Source organism: Motacilla alba, chromosome Z (genome assembly GCF_015832195.1).
Source record: "Motacilla alba alba isolate MOTALB_02 chromosome Z, Motacilla_alba_V1.0_pri, whole genome shotgun sequence".
NCBI classification, from domain to species: Eukaryota; Metazoa; Chordata; class Aves; order Passeriformes; family Motacillidae; genus Motacilla; species Motacilla alba.
In genome coordinates this window covers 28,655,946-28,680,208 of record NC_052046.1, presented here as the reverse complement: position 1 = coordinate 28,680,208, position 24,263 = coordinate 28,655,946, and the positions used below count along the sequence as shown (strand labels likewise).

Genomic DNA, 24,263 nt, shown 5'->3' with positions numbered 1-24,263 from the left:
TATTTCATGAGCCTGTATCTCAGCTGATGAGGACAGAAAAAAATATTGAGACAATAAAAATATTTGGAAAACAGTTGTGTGCTTATTTGTTTATGCTCCTTATTTACAGAATAAGGTTTTCCAGGCAGTGTACATTACAAGGAGTTATAAGGACTTGGTGGGACATTATTTCATAACATAGCTGAAATTGCCCTGTAATAGTTTATTAAAAAACTGGGTTTGGATGAGATTTGATGCTTGTACTTTGTATTGCTGGTTTTAATAGGATTTTGACTTGAAAGATGGAGTGGAGAAGATTGACTCTCAATAGCCTCATCTCTGCACATACTAAACAGTTACAGAACAAAGCCAGATTTATTTTTTTTTAAACATCATCTTTTCTCAAGAAATCCCATGAGTCAGCTAGGAGAGAAATATGCCTCTGAACAGAGAAAAACTTGAAGACCATTAATCGAGTCCTCTCTTACAAGAGATACCAAAGTAATTTTCCAGAGTGCCACAGAAGAAAGAGAGAGAAACTGGAAAACTCTAGGGAAATGGTTTCTGCTCAGGCCACCATCAAAAGCTGCTAAAAAACTCTAGACATATGCCTATGTGTCTAGTACTTTAAAATCCCTTTTTTCCCCTCTCCTCCTTTGCTCTTCAGTAACAGCATGACTTTATGAAGGACTGTCTTCCATGAACTGAAGACTGCTGAAAAGAGCACATGCAAATCAGATGGAAATGCAGTGCATCCAGGTCTGTAGCCCAGATCTTTATAAACAGCAAGATAATTGTGATTCTGCCTCAGACTCTGTGCTGAGAGGTGCACAAAGGAGGATAAAGAAAGGTAAGAGGCACACTCAGTTTTCTACAACACATCTGTTTCTTCCAACATCTTCTGGAATGTGCAGATGCAAATACGTATCACCATCTCACCTGACTACTCTGCATCTAATGCAAATACTGCAGATGACACAAAAATGTACAAAACAGATGAACACTATGCAGAATCAATTCATACACAACTGAAAAGATCACGAAGGGCTACTGAAGACATCAGTTCATCATCAAGTTATCTTATTTCAGAATCAGACTAAAAAGCCCAAATCCCCATAGCATACATACCTCTTCTTGGTGGCAATGTCTGCTTCAAGAGATCTGCCATACAGCTCTTCCCACAGCGTTTCTTCCTGTAGAACATTTGCTTCTTCAATGTTTATGATTTCTGAAAGCTTTACTAATACAGTACCTCAACTGTCTTTGCTCTGCCCCCTGCCTGAGAGGCAGCATGTGCTATATGGCCAGCTGAACCAACTACTGCTTAATTTCAACTACCTGGCAAACAAAGCAAATAGCCCTGTGAAACAGCTGCAGCACTCAGATTTGCTTCTGTTAGATTGTCATAATGTAGCACTACAACATAGATATATACATTTATTATATGTAATGTGAGTAATATAAATACATTATTCCTTTTAGATCAATATTTAAACAACTTGATATTTTAATTCTGACTGCATCAAACTTGCATTTATAATTTTCTTCCATACTTTAATTTTCTTCTCTCTTTCAATTTTCTTCAGTAAATCTTTTCTTTCACAAAACATTAAAAAGAACAAAAATAAAAAAAGCAATGAAAGCTTTATTTTCTTTACCGGTTCAGCTTTAAAAACTAAAAATCCAATATTTATGTAAAAAATATATTCCATCAAGCACTTGTCAGTAATTGTAACCACACTTACTAACACAGTTTGCTACTGCCTGATCTACAACCTTGTTATCTCTGTCCAGAGCCAAGACTGACAAAAAGCTGTAACCGCGGCATCATGGAGTAGTCCAGGCAGGAAAAGATCCTGGGAAATTATATAGTCTCCAGCCTTCTCTTGGACCTTATTTCACTAGGTTTTAACAGGGCTTTACATTAATAAGCTATGGTGCTGCCAAGATGAGCCTTAAATATCTCCAGTGAGGGAGATTCCACCATGATTTTCAGAAACTTTGTCCAAGATTTCCTTTTCCCTACACTGAGATGAAATTTCTGCTCTCACTATTCACTCTTTTGAGCAGAAAACAGCTTCTCTTTCACAACTATCTTCTATGTACTGGATGACTGATGAAACCTCTTCAAGCTCTCTCTCCACTGAGGTGCTGGAACATAGACACAGGAAGGCAGCGAAGCTGGTGAAGGGTCTGGAGCACAAGCACTATGAGCATTGCCTGAGGGAGCCAGGCATGTTTAGCCTGGAGAAAAGAAGGCTGGGGAAGACCTTCTTGCTCTCTACAACAATGTGGGGGTTGGGCTTTTCTCACAAATAACAAGAGAATGGCCTCAAGATGCATAAAGGGAGGTTTAGATCAGATATTAGAAAAATGTCTTCTCTGGAAAGGCTGTCAAGCACTGGAACAGGCTGCATGGGGTAGTGGTAGAATCACCATCCCTGGAGAGATTTACAAGATGAGTGGATATGGCTCTTAGGAACATCATTTCTGGTGGGAATTGACAGAGCTGGGTTAACAGCTGAACCTGAAGATGTCTTTTCCAACCTAAACAATTTCCTTGAACTTTTCTCCAAATGCTGAGTTCTCTTACATGCTAATCATCCTTCTAACATACAAATCATCCTGGTGGCTATCTGCCGGACCTTCTCCAATTTTTCATCAATACCTCTCTTGAAATCAGGGGACAAACCAGACACAGCACCCTAGCACATCTCCTACCAATACCAGAGAATCAATTTGACTTCATTGACACAAGGACACATTGTTCAGTTTGCCATCCAGCAGCTGCCCCAGCTTCTTTTAAGCACAACATCTCTGCCAGTCATACCCCAGCCTGCTTGCTGTTTGGGAATTACACCATTGTCACAGCACAGCTTCACACATATCTCTATTAAACCTTATGCAATTCCTCCTGGCCTAGTCTTCCTCCATGATGGATTACAGCTGTCCACAAATGCAGATAATAATCATGACAGTGATCTGGCCATTTCATTTGCACCTTTGATTTGAAGGCCAGAAGGAAAAAATGTGGACCAAGTGCTCTCTTTTTATTCTCAATCCTTTTGCCATACACACTCATACTTTTACTTTCCATGCTATAAAGCAAAATCCTTGAAGAAATTAAATACCAGTTGTTTGATGAGCTACTTCAATGAGGCTAAACAGATGTATCTACGGGACTGGTTTAACCTTAAGCCTAAACACTCTGTCCTAGCAGTAACCACTAGAAGATGTGGGCTAAAGAAACTTCAGTCATTCTAAACCAACATTGCAAAATTCTTTGTCCATTTTGTTGAAAGCACTGTTTTTCCTACCAGTTTGAAGGAATCCCTACTAAGGAGAAAAACTGTCTTTAATTTTTGTAAGTGCAGAATGTGATTGAGCAGGGATCAGCCAAGTACTGCCTAATGCAAAGGTACAGATAAAAGCAAGAGGAGAAAGACACGAGGAGATGCAATCTAGTTTGGCAAAAAAAAAAATATACATTTCTCATTTTTTCTTGGAAGGTTCACAGTTTCAGGCCACACAGTCTCTCAAAATGAATTATGTCCTCTTAAACAGAGGCCTTCTACTTTCTTCAGCTACCACTCTCTAAGAACAGTAACTTATGTTTAACTAAAGCATTTCTTACAGAAAGGCATCCATGGCAAAATTCAAGTTATTAAGAGCTAAACATTCCATCAATTGTTGTGATTTCTGAAAGGCTAGTCACTGTCCTTTTTACTTTATTTCCAGTTTTAATTACTTTGGCTTCAGGCTTCAGTCACTAATTATTGCTATACCTTTGTATGTTAAGTTTTCTCTCTATGTTTCCCTTACACAATTCAACACCACAGCCAAGTCTTATCTCTTTCTTCTGGTAAACTAAACAAGTTTAACAGAGTCTCTTTCTAAGAAATTTTGATTCTAACACAAAGTAATTTTTTTCCAGTTTCTCTGTTCCATTCAATTTTTAAAATCTCCATTGATTGCTGTTAAACACAACTTAGAAATTTGAATAGCTTGGTAGCTGAAAAATATTATAACTACAACAGTGTTTATCGATAAACAAACTGTAACTACAGGAAAAGAGTATAGAATGCTTTAAAATTATTTTACCTCTATGTCATCCTTTGATCAGACGGATAATGTCTCACACTAAGAAGTCATGAAGAATATACATCTTTTCTAAGGACTAATGTTAAAATTCTTTAAATCAATCTCTACAACAGCTAATCATATTGATTACTGAGAAAAAAATTAATACAAGAAAAGGAGAGATACATTAAATGGTGTGCTGAAGGGGAAAAATACAAAGCAGCATCAGCCCCACTGAGCACAACGGACTACTGAAAAGCATGTTGTAGGCAATATAAACATTTTCTCAAACAAATGACAATTTTCAAAATATGTGCTAAAATAGCACTACCTATAAAGTATCATTGTGTAAACAAGAATTCTTTTTTTCCGTTAATTAAATTAATGCTGCAGTGAGCACTACACGGTCACATTAGCAGTATACACACAGGACAAAATGAATCTTCAAAGGAAAGTACTATATCAACTACAGAACAGCAAGCAAAAATATGCTGCAAACATCCACACAAAAATGTAGCTGGCCCTCTAATATTTTACATTTTTAACCTACTTCAAAATGAAAGTGGAAGAAACATTTCAGTTGCAACACCTTAAAAATGTGACATCGGGCAAAGAAGCAAAAACGGTCTGTCTTAAATTTCTTGTGCTAGAGAAGAAGGAAAAAAGGAAAAAAATGTCTTACATAAACCAAAACTTTCAGACTCACCATGTTTTGTTACTAAATGCTACTGTACAAAAGCAGAGGGAAAACAGACAGAAAATGATTTGACAAAAAAAAAAGCTCTACACCAAACAGCAACAAAACCCCAAATCTTGTGAATAAAAGATCAGCAATGCCAGACAAAATACATGCTCCCTTGATTACATTAAGTTTAGCAGACTTTGTAGAAATTTGGAAGGTAGATCAAAAAATCTGATGAAGATTTTAAAAAATGGGGAAAGGAAGAAGACAGAGAACATGGTCCTCAGATACAATCAAAACTAACAGAATCCCAAAATGTAAGCAGAATAGATAATTATTTGAACTTAAAACTCAGGTGCTTTAAAACCAAGCCCAGAGTAGCACAGAAATACTAATTTTATATTTCTGGTAAAGTATGTCTTAACTACTCAGGTGTTTAATTACCCCAAGGATAAGGTACAAACTAAATGGAAAGCAATTACCTACTTATGTTGATATGTAAAAATTACTGTGCTTCAACATATTCCTCACTCTTGCAAGAATCAGCTGGAGCAAATTTCTTCTCTCTAACAAATACACCCTTTGTGCTACTGCCTCTGAAACTTCACAAAACTTATTACTATTTCAAGCTAATAGAGCTTGGAATGGGAAAAATCCAAAATTTAGAAAGAATAGGAAATATTTTCTAGACTATATATCTATATACCTAGACTATATAAAATGTTTCCCAGTCATTTAAAATGAGACCTGAAGAAACAAAGCAGTGAAGATCCTTTCAATGACATCCTGCTTTAGGAAAAGCATTGCCTATAGGTGGACGGACATGATCCTTTTCCTCTACTCTGCACTTCTAAATACATCTGGAATACTGTGACGGTTCCAGATGTTCCAGGTGCAATACAGACACAGACACCTACTGAAGTGAGACCAGCAAAGGGCTGCAAAAATGGTTAAGGGCTTGGAGCATCTGGTATCCGAGTACAGGCTGAGATAAATACTGCAGACTGAGATAAATACTGAGGACTACTCAGCAGGGAGAAAAGTCAGAGTGGAGTGGGAGAAGTATAATCAATATTTATTAAATGCCAAAGGAGACAAAAGACCACTGAGCTAGTCTTCCCATTGTTGTTCAGTGAGAAGGTAACATACAATGGAGAAAAACTGGACATTCAAACATAAAGAAAAACTTTCTTAACTTAATGGGGCTCAAACACTGGAGCAGGCACCCAGACAGGTGTCAGAGACTGAAATATTATAGTTTTTGCAGCTTCTCAGAAAAGCCATACCTGCAGACCTCTGCAACTAAAACCCTGCTGCATAAACCCAATACAGAAGGCATAATCATATGGTTTTTTTTCCACTGCACTTCTGCCTTTGTCAATGCACTGAAGATACTCACTTAATAAGAAGCCACTCAGTATTTTGTCTAACCTTCTCAAGTTTTAAGGACAACCCTCATGTTTCTCCCAATCCCAGGTCCTTCTTTTCCACACTTAAGTGCCTCTCAATCATCCTCTCTTATTTCTCTCACAAGCTTGCTGTCTTATTTGGCCTCACATTCTATCCTGAGAGCTTCTAGCGCCATTCTGTTCCCTCCCCAAGTTCTCATTTGTCTTTTCATATCAAGAGCTTTCACAGAGACACTGCCAACTCAGCTCCTTGTTACCAAGCTCCTTTTGTCCGCACTGCTCCAGTCCCCTGGTTTCATTGATCCTGCCATTACAAAATGAGTACAGAAATGACATAGCCAACTAAGAGCTTTCCTCAGACCACACGCCCTGTTGTTCACTGACAGCGCACATCCTCACCCCAGCCCTGTGGCAAAACAAGCACAGTCAGTTGTTCTGTGGTGCTGTCAGGCATGCCCAAACAAGGAGAGCACAGCATATCTTGTACAGGTAGAATTGCTGGAGATTCTTACGCACCAATACTGAAGTTCATACCTGGTACAAAAGTAGATCATACCCTCTTCCTAATCCAAAATTCCAAAGCACAGCAATACAGCACCATGTATATGGTAAGGTATACCTTCTATAGATCTATACATACCTTTGGAGGTCAACTGAACGGTGTTACCAGAATGTGCTGCTTAGGCACTTGTCTTGTTTTGAAGATGTGCAACAATAGAGATTCCACAACTTCTCTGGGCCCCACTCCCATGTTTGACTACCCTCACAGTATATTCTTTGGGGGGAGATATATCTACCACCATTTTCCATAAAGTAAAACATTAAAAGTTATTCATCTGCTGTCCTATACTACAAAAGATAAATACAATTTAAAACAACCAACCATAGAAAAAATACTATGTTATCTACACCATGCTCCTTTTTTTGAAAGCTAAATAGTTAAACATTCTCACAGAAATAAAGCTTTCTTATATCCATGTTAGTAGCAATCTCTAAAGACCATGATTCTCTGGAATTTTTAAAAGAGTGCTCTTAAAAAGATTGCCTCTGGACATTACTGGGAAGGCAAAATCAGAGCTTCTCAAAATGAAGACACTACTAGCTTTGAAAAATTCAGTGTCTGAAACAAACCAGGTAATAGTTTTATCTTTCATCTCAAGAAAACACAGGTAGGGGTTGACATCCTTACTGACTTGGACTTTCCATCTCTGTATATTTCTATTCCTTCATTCCTGCTTCGACCAACTACCCCCAATAGGCAAAAAAATTCAAGTTTCTGTGTTTTTGGTGTCGTCCTCTCACAATTATTCCTTAGGGAGTTACCCTAATTTTTATGACTGCTTAAATATTCACCAGAAAGTAAGACAAGGATAATAGGACTAACAGAACAAAGAATGAAAAGACAAAAAATTTTAAAAAATCTTTAATTGCCCAGAGAATTATGTTGAAAGATAATGAACAAGAACTTAGAGCTCTCCTGCAGGAATGTACATGCAACCTATTTGATGTTAGTGCAGTTGATAGGATGATTCACATGAATGTAATTCACAATTCAAGAGATATAACCTATTTAGAAAGAGCAACAACAGAGAACAAATGGTACTGCGTGCCAAAAATGTCACTGTCTGTTTCTGAGTCACTGACAATAAAAAATCATGTCTTAATAAAGAAAGTAAAAGTCAGGATACTAGCTGGGGTTTGCCACAGATACGAAAGCTCACACAGCAAGGTGGTTAAGCACATATTGCTTCTTGATGGAAATAAAAGTTTCGTTATCACAGTGGACATAACACAGAGTGAAATAACCTGGAGTCTTCATGCTGCTATTATCAGAACACGCTCAAAGTTTCTAAAAATTGAGGACAATTTCTTATACTGAGAAATGTTAAATCCAAGCCAAGGGAATGCTATGTTCAACTTCATCCAGGCAGATAACAAGTACCCCACTGTTTCACAGAGAGCAAATACAGAACAAAGACCCTTCCTGCCCCCAGGTCTTAGAATCAAAAGATATATTCACAAACACATCTTTGCCAAATGACTTTAGCAGTCCCACCCCCTACCCATGCTATCCCCTCAGCTGACAGAACTGTTTGTAGCAATGCTCAGAGAACCAGTTCAGGGAATCATATATGAGTTAAACCAAAACAGGGATTCTATCTCAGTTAAAACTACCTTCCTTTCTTGCTTTTTTCCTCCCCCTCCTCCTTATTTTTTTTTTTCAGGAGTACACATTTAATTTATCAATTTTCACCTGGTGCAACTCAGGTGACAGAACTGGAATACAGCTGCTGCCTAAAAACTTTTTAGCCTGATTTGCCAACATGGCCAAGAAAGAAATCTAGAAAGCACAAAAGAAGGACTCAAGCAGTGATCACTGTGGTAGGAAATAAGTTTATGCTTCCAAAATTCAAACTTTGCTATTTCAAAATGCAAACATTTAAAATAAAGTATAAGAAAACTTCCACCAATTTTTGACTAGCATGTATCAAATGCAAGTTTGCATTTATAGTAGCTTTAATTTTGATGGCTCTGCTTGTTCTGAGATCTTCCTCCTAGCCTTGCAGGTAGGCTATGTTAACACACTCCTGCAGCATGGGAAATACCAACGTACAGATACAGAATTCTCTTTTCATTCAGACTTTATTTCACAAGACTGAATTGTATGCTTCAGTGGGGAGATACTGTTTCAGTACAATGATAATTATTCAAGACATGCAGACTGTGTGCATGAGCACATCTATTTATCTCTCATTTCACCAAATCTTAATAATGATTTTATATAATGGTTCTTTCACTGCCCAGACTTCCTGTAACCCCATTTCTTCTTTGAAATACTTTCAAGTTTTCCTTTTGACTGTGGTGCCTGTATTTATTCAAATCTAGCCCACTTAACATATTCCCTCTTGAGGTGGGTTTGTAACGCACATTCTTCAAGAGGAATGAGACGCCCATTTGTAAGGAAAAAAAGCAAGATATTTTCAAGATTTGCTACACATATTGTGCCTAAAAAAAGAAGAAAGGATGTACAGCTAGTTTATCATCTTCTTAAGTTAAACAAGGAGACTTAGATTTGCATGTACTGTGTGCCAAAACATGACAGCCACCCAAATGCCTATTTCAAGGCTTTATAAAGCCTGGCCTGCAGAACTTCAAAAGAAACTATAAGCATTACATTATTTGTTAGGCTTGGTCTTCAATACAGCATTGAAGACAAGCTGGAGAGTACCTGGCACTCTGACAACATGATCAATCAGAATTACTTTGTCCATATTCTCAAACAAGCCATCATTACTCCAAAAGCCAAGACACAGAGGTGTAAAACAGCTCCAAAGTACAATAATCCACCTCTCCTCATACACCTAAAATAGAACACTGAAGGGGTCCACCATGCCTATTCCTAAAAGAAAATACACCTCAGTCAAGGAATGACAAGAAACCAGAGAGCCCACTTTTTGCCATGTCCCACCAGCAGCTTTCACTCTAGACCAGATACAGTGAAGAAAGCTCTATGGGTCAGCAGAATGTGTATATTGCTGCTAAAATGTCCAGAGAATTAAAATTAAGTACCTTAAAAGATATACTGCAAATGGAAAATGGCAACTTTATGGAGCTTGTAATTCAGACAAAGCCAGACTAGCTATTTTGGGAAATAGTTCACAATTTCTGAAGCTATCTTCCTACTAAATTTCATACTTTTTACCTACATCTTGGAGTTGCTTAGGGGTACCTAAGAGTAATCAAGAATATCTTCAATACGATCAAAAACATTTTCATCACATCCCTCTCAAAAGAAAATTAGCCTAAACTTTGACTTGAAACTTATAGTAAAATTCTTTACTACCAACTGATAATTATCAACACAAAAAAAAGCAGAAACTGGGAAAATACAGTGTGATGGGCCTGACTTTAAACGCACAAGCATCAAAAACCACAAGCACTAACATTACTGGTACTTCAGGTATGGACTCACTTCCACCTCAACACTGAAACTGGCTAACTTGCAGTACAATTGACAAAATGTACAGCTAATTCTTACTTGAATCATCATCTCTCTTTCTAGACATGCAATAAAGAAATTATTTTCATTTGCCTGCCTGAGTGTCCTGGTTTTGGCTGGGTTAGTGTAGCTGTGTTTTGGATTCAGGATGAGAGGTACAGTGCTGTGTTTTGGATCTGGGATGAGAATAATTTGGTGGATGGTTTGGCTATTGTAAAGTAGTGCTTACCCCAAGTCCAGAAGTTTTCTGTGTCTCATGCTCTGCTAGTGAGTAGCTGCACAAAAAGCTCAGAGGAAGCACAGCCAGGACAGGTGATATGAACTTGCACTCCACGCCACAGAACATCATGTCCAGTATATAAACTGGGGAAGCTACCCTGAAGGGGGGATGGTGGCTCAGAAGGGATGGGCTAGGTATTAGTCAGCAGATGGTAATCAACTGTACTGCATATTACTTGTCTGTCTCGAGTTTTCCCTTTCTCTCTCCTCTTCAATACAATTATTATCATTAGAAGTAATTTATTTTCTTTCAGTTATTATACTGCTTTTATCTCAATGCACAAGTTTTACCTTTTTTTCTTAATTCACTCCCCATTCCACTCGGATAGAGGGAAAAGGCAAAGGAGTGACTAACAGGCTGTATGGTACTTAATAGTCAACTGGGGTTAAACTACAACACAGAATAAACTGCTTGCTGACAGAAGAGTTTCTTAAATTAACCACCATACCAAATATATTGATTCAGCTAATAGTGTTTTTGCTATGACAATACTTATTTCACCTATGTATTTAAAATCAATACCTATAATAGCCAAATGTCTATTAGCAAGCTTTGCACAGATTGGTCTCCTGAATTTCTGCTGGCCAACAGAACCTGGAAGAATACAGACACCACAACAGCAGAAACACCTAAAATTAGCCGGATAAAGTCTTACACAGTTTATCTTTCCTCTCTGGATACACACTCAACAGAATACAAACTGCAGTACCAGAGACGTTCCATCAAGATGGAGGTCAATACTCTTCAGGAGAGTGTAACAGGATTAAAAGCAGTGAAGACTTGACCAGAACACAGAGCAGGCCACCAGCCTCACCAGCACTATCACTACTAATTAACTCACTAGAAAGATTGCTCAGAAAAGTGGTTAAGAAGCTTTCACCAGAGTTAAAGTACATTAAAGTACAAGGTGACTCAGGATGCAGATCCATGATCTGCTATAGTCTGTGTGATACACTTCAAGCCCTTCTCCTATTTCTAGATTCTCCACTCCAGTCATACATAATTTCTTAGACTCATAAATGCATTTGGGTTTTGAGATACCTTGTAGTTTATTTAGTTCAATGACCTGCCACGGGCAGCATCACCTTTCACAAGACCAGTTTGCCCAAGACATTTGTCTGGCCTCCCACATCATGGGATGGGTCACCCACAGCCTCTCTGGACAACCTGCTCCTGTGTCTCAGCATCCTTGCTGTAAAAATTTTTTTCCTAGTAGCAATCTAAACTTGCCTTCCTTCAGTTTAAAGCCGCTGCCCTGTGTCCTATCACTATTACTTGTGATGGCATTCATGTCAGTCAGTGCGCAAGCTAAAGCAACGAGAAGCATTTCCTATCTCTAGTTCTCTATCAGCAGGATCTGCTTCTTTACCTGGCTCACTGTGCAGACAGCTGATCTTCTGCTTGGCTTGGAGAGATGAGGCAGGAAGCAGAGAGGAGTGCTCCCAATACCAGCAACAAGGATCTAATGTGAACAGGCTATGAAACTGCACCCTGGGCACTTTTTTAACAGAATGGGTCTGTAGCTGGAGGTAAATAACTTTTGGTCCCAGTCTGATTCATAGAAACACTCAGGCATAACACAAAAATCATTACCAAAACCAGTGTACTAATAAGTAACTGATAATGAGCTGAGCAGAAAGGTAAGGATGATATAAAAGCAATCTTTCCACTTTCCAATAAAACTCAGCCACATTACAAGAACATTCAGTAATGAATGCAGTGAGTACTAAAATATTAAGTTCTCAAAATCCACACAGCAAATAAAATGTTGGAAAATAACAATGAAAAACAACAAATTTAAACCCATTAAATTGTATTCTGAGAATTCCACTCAGTACAAATGTGTGAAACTCATCTGCAGGCTAAGCAGATATATGTACAATGATACCTGTAAAGAGAAAAAAAGTCCTTCTAAAGCACCAAACAAATATACAGAGCCATATTAAATTTCATAAGAGGATGTTTTCATATCCATTGTTTGTTTCAGTGAGCTTGTGGAAAAAAAATTTAAAAGATATCTATTCATTCTTTGCATGTATGCTTTACTTCAAAGAATTCCAGTAATCTATTGTAAATCTAAAAAACTCCTCAATCACGACAGCACATTGTTCCCCAAAGGAACAGTGGGTCAGATTCAAAGTACCAGCAATAGAGTTGTATTCAGGATTTTTTCTATAGAGCCTGGAATGGGCAAAACCTCCAGAGTCAGTGCTGAGTCTTGAAGGGGAAAAAAAAATAAGGTTGTGAACTTAAAAGAGGAGATTCTAAAAGATAAATCCCCACTGAGTAATTATAAGGAGAAGCTCTCCCAAACATTTGCTAACTAGTACATAAAAGGCAATTCAGTAAAGACCGTGGTGAAATCAACTTGCAGATTTAAATATAGTCATAATTGGCTACAATCACTGAAAAGGCAATCTCAAGAAGACAGACAAAATCCAGGCACTGGTGAGAAAACTCCAATAATGAAAGGTATTTCACTGAGAGAGCAGTCTGAGGGTGCGCTGTGCGTCTGAAATGATGATGCCCTTGTCTGCTTCCAGCTGCTCAGTACTGTTGGCCCGCTGGGAGTTTTCATCTTATTCCTATGCCTGCCCGCATCTGCTAACCTACTGCCAACACAGAGTCAGGTCAGCTTAAACACAATAAATATTACATCCATCTTAACCCACCACATTCTGACAGAGGTGGACTGGGGAGTGCTTAGATTAACACCAGCGGTGGCAGGCACATCAGACCCCCAGCTGGCAGGCAGGCAGTAAGTACTGGCAGTGACTTCAGCAACAGCCATCACCCAGGCCTTTTATCTGGAGCTATCCTGCGAAGACCAATACTCTGGTCAGCGAATAATCTTTTTTAAAGAAAGTGAAATAATATCTAAAACACTCAGAACAGCAGATTTAATCAATTCTAAACCCAGAGGAGCATATAAAGACATTCTTCCTGCATTTTCACATCAACTGCACTCCGTGACACCCCAAGATGTTATCCTCAGTTGTTAAAGTTTTAGTTTCCCCTACACAAGAGCTTTTTCACTTTTTCCGACGTAGTTACAAAATACCTAATTTTAACCACCTGTGGGCATTCTTTAACTAAGATGCTATCATAAGACTGCTTTGCCATTCACAACAGAACACCATGCCACTCTCTTTCACCCCCTGCCTCCTTAAAGATTCCAAGAAAATCTAAAAGGACACTATCTTTCTGCTGTATTATGGGTGTTTCTCCCCCTTTGACGGCAAGTATTGCTGATATCCCACTCTTCAGTGTCACCAAATCAGCGCACAGTTAAGATCAAAAGTATCCAGTTAGCTTTGTAATTGCTACTGCTTTTGTAACACTTTTTTTGCCAGTGATGGTATGTCCCGAAGAAGGTCTGTTACCTGCACATGCAAACTTAGTACTTTAGCCAAAAACTTAAGGCAAAAAAACCTGTAAAGTGGAGGACATATTTTGTGACAAGCTGGCTTATGTGATTCTGAGCAGCTTGGCTCATGTAACAACACCACAAAAAGTTAGGTATCTGGAAAGAAACCAGTTCAATCTCTCTCAAAAGCTTCAATATTTATCTTTGAAAGAAAAATGAAGGCAACAGTTCCTCAAAAAGCAAAGAGAGTGGATTTTGGAAAGGGACTATAGATGCCCAATCTCTCCTGATTTAGAATTACAAATTTTGAGTTTTCTCCCTCCCAAAACAAAACCAAGTAAAACTAACAATTTAAACTGGAAAATTATTTCCCTACATTTGGATAACTCAGAAATGGCAAGTATTTCCTGCAACTTTCTAAGCTGCCAGAACTACAAGAAACTTAAGTCTAAAGATAAGTGTTCAATCCCACCTAATAAGAAGAGCAATACTTGGAATGAAAATTATCACTCAAACCCAGCTATATCATAAAGTCAGAAGAATCACGCTCAACTGACTTTTTATCATTTATGACTACACAGAAGGCATTAGGCAGCGGGGAAAACTAGCAAGTGTCATTTGGCAAAAGCAGCTGATAGCACCAAAACCTGCAGCAATGACTGTAAGGACACATTCCGAAAAACAAAATCCTTCGGTTTTATGTAGAAAATTGAAAATTATAACTGTTCAACGTGGAGCGGCAGCAGGCACAGCGCAGCGCTCGGCAGAGCCTGGGGGCCAGCCCTGGGCAATGACACCGTGGCCGTTTCCCCGCACCCCCGGTGACACGGGCACACAGGTACTTCTACACCCTTTCCGCCAGCCCACGTGGGCAGCGCGGACAGCTCGGGGGCGGCCGCCGCCGCCCCGTCCGCTCCCGTCGCCGCTCTGGGCCAGACGCCAAGCATACGCGGGCCCCCGTGGGGCCGCAGTCTTCATCCCGGCGCAGGGCTGGAGAGGCACCGGGGCGCCGCCCCCTGACTCGCCCGCCACGGGCGGCGCGGGGGCCGGTCGTCCCCCTGCTGCCCGAGGGCCCGCGGCCGCCGCTCCCCCGCGCCCCTCGCCGGCGGCGCTGCCCGGGCCGGGCCGCCGCACGTACCTGGCGCTGCCGCTGGCGCCGTCACCGGCGGAGCGGGGCGCGCGCGGCGCTCTGAGCCTAGTGCCGCGCGCGGCTCCGCCCGCCCCCTGCTGGCTCCACTTCCGGGGTCCGCGCGCGGTGACGTCAGCGCCCGGCGGGGAACACGGAAGTGGAGCGCGAGGGGCGGCGGCCGCCTCGGGGCCGGGGAGGCCTGTCGGGATGCTGCCCTGAAACCGGGTTTCTGAGGAGCTCTGTCGGAATAAACTCACGAGGAAAGCGGCGGGCCACCGGCAACGCCGAGAGGGACCGTAGATATCGGGCTGTTGCTCGAGTGCTGGTAGATCTCGCTGGAATGTCGTGTTTCCACTCCCAGCTTTCCATTTTGATTACTTAGGAGTTTGTTAAAAGAAAAGACGATAATATTTTTCATGTTAGATGTTTCAGGCATCCTCAGAAGTACACGAGGACTGTGTTGCATTGGCCTACAGTAAAACACTGATCTCCACAAGCAGTCCCCACACTTTTGGGACTACATAGTAAGTAGAAGAACCTGGTTTTGATTTCAAAGATACAGTCTTCCTCCCTTGAAAAGCTCTCCGGAGTCTGTCAGATGGCTGACAACCTGCATCATGTAAATGCTCTCATGGTTCTGCCTGTGCAGGATGGTCGTGAGGTGTTCCTGTCCCAAGGACATCTGAATACTGCCACATACCACGTGTGCAGCTGAAATGTTTCATCCTCTGTTACATCCCAGTCATGATTGATGGTAAAATTCAGCGAACTAAAGCCAAGGATAGGGAGGTTTATGTGGAAGAAACATTTTTAATCAGTCACACACAGCTGCTCTCTTTGTAATGACCCAAAGCAGCAACCTTGTATTTTTGCTCTCAGTGCAATACTTTGGGTAGGAAGAAGGCTTTAAAGGCTATCTAGTCCAAGTCCCTCTGCAATAAGCAGGGACATCTTCAAACAGATGAGGTTGCTCAGATTCCTGTCCAGCCTGACCTTGAATATTTCCAAGGATGGGACATCTATAGCCTCTCTGGGCAACATATTTTGGTGGTTTCTGCAATACTTAAGGAAGGAGCAAGTGAAATACTTTTCATCGTTGGTGCAGAAGATAGTATAATCTCTTGGAGAACTAGTCTGTTTACATTTTAGAAATTATGTTTGAGCCTCTCATACTGAAACTATTTTCCCTGTATTTCCCATGTTAGAAAAAAGTTGCACTTACACGTGGATCTTTTGGTGAGACATTAGGGATACTACTGATGTAAGCAATCTTGTCCTCCCATTTGAAGTTCATTCCATCTCTCTTTGCAAGTACTGCTAAGTGGCAAAGTGAACCAGGTTAATACTGACTCACGTTATAAGTAGTCTGTGTTTTTTATTAGGGTCTTAATCTGGTTCACCACCATTCTCCATCTCTTGCAATACCCTCAAAAAAGAAAAAAACAAAAACAAAAACAAACACAAAAACACAAAAAAAAAAAAAAACAAAAAAAAACAAAACAAAAAAAAAAAAACAAACCACCACCAACAAAAAAAAAAAAAAAACAAACTAAAACCCACATCCCAAACAATAACTACAACAAACCAGTAGAATATAGAAGTCTAAATCAAGTTTCAGGGACAGTTAGTGTAAGTAGTACAGCTAAAAATGTACTGTATCTCTGATCTTGACACAGCCTTCTGTAATTACAGGTCCAGGGAAGGATTTAGGGAGGGCAACTTTATTGAATCAAGTCAGAGGATGTTGTGGATTTGGAGATACTTGACCCACAAAGAGATGTTGACTACAGATTTGAAGCTCTTCAAAACTTCAAAGCTCTGCAAAGAGGTAACAGTTTGAAAGGGCAAGTTTCCAAGATTTGTAGGACTGACCCTGAAACTCCAAATATCAGAGTGAAGAGGAACCAGAGGTAGTGTGCTGTTAATAGCCTTTTGCTGGAAGCTGGGCTTTTGTCTTCTGTTTGCATGTAGAACTGTGAAGTTCTGATACCTTTGTAGACTTCTGTGAGCTACAAAAATACCAATAATAGACTAATACTAGCAAAAACATCTGCATGCCTTGAATGCCAGGTTGGATAGGGCTTTGAGCAGCCTGGTCTAGTGCAAGGTTCCCTGTCAATGGCAGAATGGTTGAAACAAAATCATCTTTTAAGGTTCCTTCCAGCCCAAACGATGTTATGAGTCTGATTCTATGCATGTAAGGTTCTTGAGCTCACTTTTTAGAAATACAGAGTTCAGCCTGTGACCTAACACCACCCTGTCAACTAGACCATGGCACTACAGGGATGGTGACTTCACCACCTCCCTGTGCAGACCATTCCCATGCCCCATCACTCCTTCTGTGAAGAAATTCTTCCTAATGTCCAACCTAAACCCCACCCCATGGTGCAGCTTAAAACTGTGTCCTCTTGTCCTATTCCTGTTGCTTGGGACAAGACTGACCCCCATCTGCTACACCTCCTTTCAGGCAGTTGTAAAGAGTCACAAGGTCTCCTCTGAGCCACCTTTTCTCCAGGCTAAAGATCTCCAGCTCCTTCAGCTGCTCCTCATAGGAATTGTGCTCCAGACCCTTCACCAGCTCTGCTGCCATTCCCAGGACACGCTCCAGCACCTCAACATCCTTCCTAAACTGAGGGGCCCAGAAATGGGCACAGCACTCAAGGTGCGGTCACACCAGTGCCGAGAACAGGGGAAGATTGAGTTCCCTGGTGCTGCTGCCACACTATTCCTGATACAGGCCAGGTTGCCATTGGCCTTCTTGGCCACCTGGGCACACTGCTGGCTCTTAATCAGTCTGGCACTATCCCTTTCTGCCAGGGCACTGTGCAGCCACTCTGTCCCCAGCCTGTAGCACTGCAGGGGATTGTGGTGGCCAAAGTGCAGGGCCTCACACTGGGACTTGTTAAGCCCCCTATCTTTGGATTTGGCCCATCTATCTAGCCTGTCCAGGTCCCTTCAGATCTCTCCTACCCTCCTGCAGATCAACACTCACTCCCAGCTTGGTGTCATCTGCAAATTTGCTGCTGGACTCAATTCCCTGATCCAGATCATCAGTAAAGATACTAAACAGGACTGGGCCCAACACTGATTCCTGGGACACAACAGGTGACTGCTCACCAACTGGATGTGGCACCATTCACCACCACTCTCTAAACCCATAGAAGAATGTATCTGTCAGTTGCATATCCAAGATTATTAAAACTGCTTTCATTTCAGTTCACAGTTTAAGCAAAAACGTAATTTCCTTATGTGGGGTTAGTGAAGGTAAGTTTGAAACACTCTGATGCAGTAGAAATTAGTTTCATAAAATGTCTTCAAAACCCAGACTTTTCCCATGTCTGGTAAACAGAGCTGCATTTCTAGAAATGTAGAGGAAAGAATGTGGTTTATGAAACAACAATCCCCTACAAAAAGCATATGTGACCATATAAAACTGTCTTGGACTGCATTTAGTCAATGACTGTTAATGTCTCTAGTCTGTACAAGGCTTCAGACCTAGTTAAAAATTAAGAGGAATTCAACATTGGTTACATTGTGCTTCATAGACATAGATGGCCCCTGAGACTGTAAAGGAAATGTAAGGAATATGACAAGGCTAAAACTGCATAACGCATCCTTTTTGTATTATCTCCAAATAAGCCAGATTGAACCAATTTATATTCAGTCACTCCCCTTGGAATGACCAGTTAGTCCATACAAAGCAGATATGAATAGAAAGTGTGATAGCCTGATAGCCTAGTTTTGTCTGGGATAGTTAATCTTCCTCTTAGCTAGTACAGTGCTGTTTTGCTCGTAGTATAAGAATAATGTGGATGACACACTGGTATTTCAGTCATTGCTCAGTAATACTTATCCTACATCCAGGACTTTGCAGTTTCTCATGCTCTGCCAGTAAGGAGGTACACAAGAAGTCATAAGGGGGCATGGCCAAAACATACTTTTCTAGTATGAGCTAGACATCTCTCAGTTGTTTGCCTAGACATGTTCCGTAAAGGTGTCCTTTCTGTTAACATGTCTTTGTTTCCCCCCGCCCCAAAATATAAGTAATAAAACAAAGGCCATACATCTTTTTCCTCTCCCATGAAATAATGAGGAAATTGTACTTGAAAGAGGGCGTTTCAAAGAGAAAAATTGAATTGTCAACTGCCAGTCATATGAAATAATGGCAGCACTGCACTGAAACAGCATAGAAGGCTAAAAAAACCAAACCCAGAAACAAGACTCAGATTTTCAAGAAAACCATTAAAGCAATAATACTTTGGAAGGAAGGGTGCCTGGCATGCACTGTGAGTGTGAAATAAGCGAGCCAGCCAATTGATGAAGTTGCCAACTGACCTGGGCAAGTGGCTCTGCCAGTGTCTGTCTGCATCATGGAAATGAGAAGAGCTGTTCTAACTGAGGGCTGCAGTCTGTGTGACAGAGCATGCAGTTATCAGTGCTGGCAGTATGAAAATATTTTTTTTAATTTAGAGGAAAAAATTTTAACCTGAACCATATGAAAAATGGGAGAGGTTACTTTAAGACTTCATCATATCTAAAGAGAAGCACACCAAGTGCCTAAGGTATTTGTCAATGACAAGTGATCATGCTCTGAAGACAGTTTTTAGAACTGAAGACAGTTTTTATAACAAATGCTGCTGTAAGAAGGATTATTTCAGATGCCTGAGAAAAAACATCTCATCAACTCAAAAAACTGAATGGAAAAAATGAATGAAAATATTGTGAATGAAACCATTATAACCCCCAATATGTGAGCTCCTGAAATTTAATACTGTAGCTCAGTGAAAACAGGGAAGAAGTTCTTAAGGTCATAAATATATGCAGGATAAGTAGAAAAAAATGGAATTTGGTAATGGATACCAAGAAAACTAGGAATTACTTCAAACTTATGTGAGATAAGAGTCAAAGCATAAAAGGGAAAAAGCTTCAATAGGCACTATTTTTTAATTCACATTCTGCAATGCACTTTATGATGTGTTCTTTGCTGTCCTAGATCTTACTTGTTTCAATTGATTTTATTTATATTTTTTGGTTTTTTAAGAACTGCCTGAAGAACTTCAATCAGCATGAAGATGCTGAAATGGAAGATGAGATAAGATGAGAAATTTGGAATGCAGAATATTCCTTGTCTTTTTTTTTTTAATCTTTTTTTTCCTATACCACCCACTCACAATTAAAACTTTATCTACTCCAAATAACACAGTAAAGGGGGGCAGGATTTTAGGAGCAGCTGATAAACGATTGTAGCAAGTAGGGTGTCTGATTTTAATAGGTATCCTGCAATGCAACTTTCATAAGCAGTTGTTAGGGCCTCCTGTAGCACTCAGTGCCCATAGAACACCACGGTCCTTTCTGCAGAAGTCCCAACATCTCTGCTTTCAGTATCTGGTACTGTGAGTTACTAACACTGTTAGTTCTCAGAGCACTGCTTGTTAAGGGCATGCTAACCCTGGCAAACAGCTCACAACAGGGCTATCTGACTGTACTGAGACTGATCATTTTCTGGTTACACAGGTTGGATTTACATTTGCAATAAATGTGGTCTCTTTATTCCACTTAAGCTTTGCTCTGCATCCTGAAATTGAAGGACGTGATCAAGTTTAGGAATAATTTTCTTTGACAAAAGGATTCAAATGGTATCAGACTGGAGAAGAACCATATTGAAAACTGCGTTGTTTTGTCCTGTGGACCATCCCATGTCACCTGCTTTATGAATATCATAAGATACTATTTAGCTGAGCAATGTGTTTGCACAATATAGGTTTCCCTATGGAGCAACTTAACCCCAGCTCTTGTCAAACCCCAATCTGGAAAATAAATCAATTTTTTTAGTCTTAAATTTGTTTGTTTTGGTTAATGACAGTTCCTACTTCCAGATATTAAAAAAAAAAAAAAAAAAAGAATAGTCTTGTCAAAGTGCCTTCTGAATCAAAGCTCAAAAGAAAAGAGAGTGTGAGAAAAAGTAATTCTCTTTAGAATTGCCATTGCAGTTCCTTTTCATTTGCTCTTTTGGCTTGACATAAATGGAATTGGCTTTTTGTGTACAATTTATAGTGCATATAGAGAATGCATTTCATGAAAAATAAAAATCTGTTAGTTTTCCTGACAAACATAATGTTTTACCTTTTCCAAAATACTTTTCACAATAGTTGAACTAGAAATTTTAGAAAAAAAATTGAAATACTAAAGAACTCATTAAAAAACAACACTGTTGTTGAGTGCTCTGCAAGGCTGGAAAACATCTTTTTTAAAACACCTTATTTAACTTGTTGTTTACACTCTGAATCTGCTTCTTACGTCCTATTCCTGGAAAATTTATTTTAGTTCCTGCTGTTGTGCCAAAAGGATGATATATAAATATTCCTAAATTCATCTTCAGCAGTTTTTGCTGAAAGTTGAACATACATAAATCTGTTGTGACATTCACTCTTATGCTTCATTATATGTTCTGAAGAGTTTTTACAGTCTTTTATATCTTTGTTTTTCACTTACTGCTTTTGCATTTGTTGTAAAGATTAAATATATATGATATATATTTCAAGTTACCAGTCATAATTCTTTGGTCCTGTATATAGTTGTTAAAAAAATGCCAGACTGATATGAAAAGTTTTGGCGGAATGAAACAAAAATTGAAAGCAACTCTCATGACAAAACTTTATGGTCTGTGTTCTACTATTTACTCTGTAGATATATGGGTTTATGATGCAAACCTTGCAAAGTTATTTCACTGCTCTTTTATGTGCAAACAATTTAATTGTACTTTGAATTTTGAAATATTTGATATCAGTATAACATTACATGATTTATTTTTGCAAGAATGTACTCAACATACCTATAATTTTTCCATTCTAAACTACCGATCTCTCAACTCCACAAATAATTTTTTAATAAATTACACATTTTAGATGCTTTAGGTGATTGCTTCAGGGTATTATATAACTTTTCAAAGAAAATGTACAACTACCATCTAAACATCTGTGTACACAGAAAATGGAAAAGCAAACACATGTGCCTTTGCTGTTATGAACTTAAAGGGCATCTTTTGATGGAGGTACACCTTACCATGGAGTTATCTGTGTGCTGATACCAAAGTCTGATGGTGGTAATTATACAGTAATTATACAGCCAGTAATTACGCAGACCCAGCACAGCTCTTGGAAAAAAAGAACAGACTGCCATGTTCTGGTTAAAGGGAGCCAGATGACTAACATTACACATTTGCATTGCATTGATGCAACGACCTCTCTCAGTTTCTTCATTCATAAAGTGGAAGGGCGTATGTGAAATTTGGGAGCCATAACTGAAATTTATTGTTGTTTGAATCCATTTGCCTCTGAAAAAGAAGTCTTCACAGCACTTGTTTGGCCATTAATTTCCTGAAGTTAATCCATACCTGCAAGTTGTCGGAACCCAGGACTCTCCTCTGGGTGTCCTGGATGGCCAGAGCCACTGGCAGGGGTCTCTGAGACCCTGGCATGCAGCCAAAGACACACGTGGGGTTTTGATTTTAGCCCATGGAGCAAATTACTAACTCTGTATGAAGAATTACAAGCCACACACACACAAGTTTAGATAGCATAGTAGAGATAATCACGAAGTGAAGGGTAGGATTTTTGAGTGCTGTACAGGGGGGTTTTAAGCCTTGTACGCAGGGGTCCAAGTTTTGTACATGGGGGTCAGGAGATCTAAGATGGAGGGATTTGGGTGTGCCCTGTCCTCTTTCTTTCTCCTTCCTAACCTCCATGTCTTTGGTGATGTTGGCACTCACAGATTGGTCTAGAGTAGAAAGTCACTATTCAATATAGATAGTAGGCATTGGGGAAAAGGTATAAACATGTAGTACGTAATATATGATATAAAAGATGGCACCAGCCCCCTGGGAGGGCAGTGTGCCTTTGTCTGAGCTGCTGAACGGGCCACAGCAGTTCAGGAGAAGAATCTTTTAGATAACCAACAATAAACAACCTTGAGAACGGACAACAGAAGACTACTGAGTCTTTCTTTAAAGGCACGGGTTGGAGGAGAGACTTTTCCATCTTTTGGGGTCACCACAATCCGGGACGTGAGACCCAACATCTGGCGTCCCTGGGTGGGCAGGAAACCCCACAGCAAGTAGGATACCTGCCAACAGAATTTCATTCCCAAAGCCACCTTTTTTCATTCCCAAAGCTGCCATTTCAATCTCTTATTTCCCCAATGTTTGTCCATTATCTAGAGAAAAGCATAATCTTAATCTAAAGAATAAAATCCATTTAAAACATGTTAATTATTTGGAATATGTATATATTATGTATATGTAATATACATAATATATGCATATTCAATATAGTATGTATATTACATGTACATGAACATACCGAATACATATACAGAATATGTATATTACATATACATATAAGAAGTGTCCTGTACATTACCAAACAACTCGTTAAAGATTAAATTTCTGAATTTTACAGACAGATGAATATCCAAGTGAAAATGACTACTGCCTTTCTTGAATGATAACCTTGCAGGTGGTTGGTCTCAATTTTACATTTATTGAATTCTTGATTCTCTAAGACTCTGTATCAAGTTTGAGAAGGCATAGGCTTTACTGATTAGTATTTAGATATTTGCAGATTGTGAAAACAGATATGCTATGGATTTCCAAGGGTGAATTTAAAGTTCAGAGAAATTAAAGAAAATAAAACCTGAGGCAAAATACATTAGTCTAAAAAATACAACTCACTAGCAGCACAGCTGCCACTGTCCCAAATAACAAAGGTAGCTTAGAACAATGCAAGAACATATATTCATGTGGAATAGTAGGAGCAGAAGTGTTCAAATCCTAAACCTGAAATGATTATTCATGTAGGACCCACGCAGCTTTAGGTCTGTATAACAGTCAAGAAGATTAAATATTGGTCCATGTGTAACTGAGTGGCAGCAGTACTCACATTGTAAATTACTGCAATACTAATAAACCAGTAAGTTTGCCAAGAATGCCGGTAAGGCAGTACTGAGGTGGAAAAAAAGCCAGTCAAGCTGATCCATGAAGAACTATGTGACCCTATTTCTTTAAGGGAACCAAATATTCAAAAGTTATTGACTTTTTACCTCAAAAACACAGATTATGGGACAAAATGATAAATATTGGATATTAGGCAATCACAAATTTATCAAAGTTGCTTGTATAATCATATTCCATTCTTTAGTGAATTATTCTAGGGACAGAATATATGTAAGCATGTCATTAAAAGGTATTGTAAAGAACATTCCTGGGTGCATTGCTAATGCAGGTATTTTCATCAGGTATTTTCTAATGACTGAGTGCTGAGAGAGCTGAAAAGATAGTATT

At 39.5% G+C, this 24,263-nt stretch overlaps 1 protein-coding gene and 1 long non-coding RNA gene across 4 annotated transcripts in view; one reads left to right on the top strand and one right to left on the bottom strand.

Moving 5' to 3' along the window:
- FAM172A (family with sequence similarity 172 member A) overlaps nucleotides 1–15,048 on the bottom strand; it is a 254,744-nt gene extending 239,696 nt beyond the window's left edge. For 2 of the 3 annotated variants that reach the window (XM_038124814.1, XM_038124816.1), the window contains exon 1: nucleotides 14,936–15,048. The gene's annotated coding sequence lies outside the window, so the exon portion shown is untranslated. Of the gene's footprint in view, nucleotides 1–1,107; nucleotides 1,173–14,935 lie in introns of all 3 variants that reach the window. The other variant, XM_038124815.1, reaches the window with a different exon arrangement.
- A 30-nt stretch (nucleotides 15,049–15,078) lies between these two features.
- On the top strand, nucleotides 15,079–17,084 carry LOC119695663. The gene is made up of 3 exons (XR_005255328.1): nucleotides 15,079–15,450; nucleotides 15,576–15,680; nucleotides 16,619–17,084. It is a non-coding gene; the product is annotated as an uncharacterized LOC119695663 (long non-coding RNA).
- Nucleotides 17,085–24,263: the final 7,179 nt, after the last annotated feature.